The sequence below is a fragment of the Balaenoptera borealis genome (genome assembly GCF_965194805.1).
Source record: "Balaenoptera borealis genome assembly, chromosome: 12".
In the NCBI taxonomy this organism is placed as follows: domain Eukaryota; kingdom Metazoa; phylum Chordata; class Mammalia; order Artiodactyla; family Balaenopteridae; genus Balaenoptera; species Balaenoptera borealis.
In genome coordinates this window covers 85914520-85916020 of record NC_138869.1, presented here as the reverse complement: position 1 = coordinate 85916020, position 1501 = coordinate 85914520, and positions in this window count along the sequence as shown.

Below are 1501 nucleotides of genomic sequence, written 5' to 3'. Positions count from 1 at the left end.
GGCTAGAAAAGCCTTAGGATCCCCAGGAAGGTGAGACGGAGGGTGAGTGCAGACAAATGCTGAAGGGACAGGCTCTGAGCAGCAGAGAGTTAGGGCGCCACCCCCCCCCCCCCGCCCCCGCCGTCAGAAGCGCCCAGATCACCGCCTCCCTCCCCTGCAAAGAAGACTCCCCGCCCACGGCAGGGAAGGTCTCACAAGGCTGCTTCAGAGACACCCCACGTTTCCGGCCTTTCGGGGCTTCTTCCTTCAGGCACAACTTCTCTCCCATAACCCCTCCCTCCACCTTGCACAGCAGAGGTACTGGCAACAGTCCGCTGAGACCAGATTTGCAGATTTCAGCAGCTCTGCCTCTCAGAAGCCACTTCCCCAGATGAAGGACTCAAGAGTTCAAACTCTTGAAGATGTTTCCACCATTATAATCTCCTTCTCCTCCCACTGACTCCAAGACCGAGCCACGTCTCTTTTCCTGTGGCCTCAGCCTATAGGTATCCACACTCTCCCAAGGCAGCCTCTTGATTCAGGCCCAATGAGGTGGTTCCCCGTGATCTACCCCAACACCAACCTCTCCAGACTCCCTTTCCAACCTGCCTCAGGACATCTGCGCCTCTGGGCCCATCTGCCCCTCAAACCCAACAGATGTACAGGCAAACTCTACCCCTCTCCCCGCACACCAGCCTCTCTCCCTCCCCAAGTTCTCTTTAAGCATCACGACCAGCTTGGTCCCTTCTGATCCCCTTTCCCCTGCCTCTCATGGGCTCACAGTCAGCTCCTCCAGCCCCTTTTCAGTCCCACTGCAGCTACCTTAGTCCAGGCTTTCATCTACCTCAGCCTAGAGAACTGGAAAGGCTTCCTAAACACCTGCCTGTCGCCAGGTATAACCATAAGGCCCCAGCCATCCACAGCTGCCCCATCTGCAGAATTAACACATAAGGTCTCTACTCCACCATCAAAGCCTGCAGCTGCCACAACCAGCTGTCTGGCATCATCTTCCACTTCTCTGGTGACATCTCCCCTGGGTTGCAGTAAAAGTGGGCTCCCCCCATTTCCTTGCCCTGTCCCATCAGGATGCTTACACATTGCCCTCCTGTGGATTACTCTCCTCTGCCTTCCAGCCCATCAGAACTGCACATCCTAAAAGATCATCCCAATTAGCTGGGGGTAAGGGTGGTACAACCTTGGGATTATACTAAAAACTATCTAACTGTATGCTTTAAAAGGGTGAATTATGTCATGCATGAACTATATTTCAATAATACTATAATAACAATAATGCCATCCTGAAAGCCTCCTTCTACTGAAAGCTGTGCCTTATCCCCAACACACATCTCTTCGTCTTTGGCATTCCTACGCCATGGTCCTCAAACCTGATTGCTTATATAACCACCTGGGGAGTTTTTACTATCCATATGTCTAGGCCATGGCCAAAACCAACAGAATCAGTATCCCTTGGGTTGAACCTAGGCCTTCGTATCTTTTAAAGCCCCCTCAGCGATTCCAAATG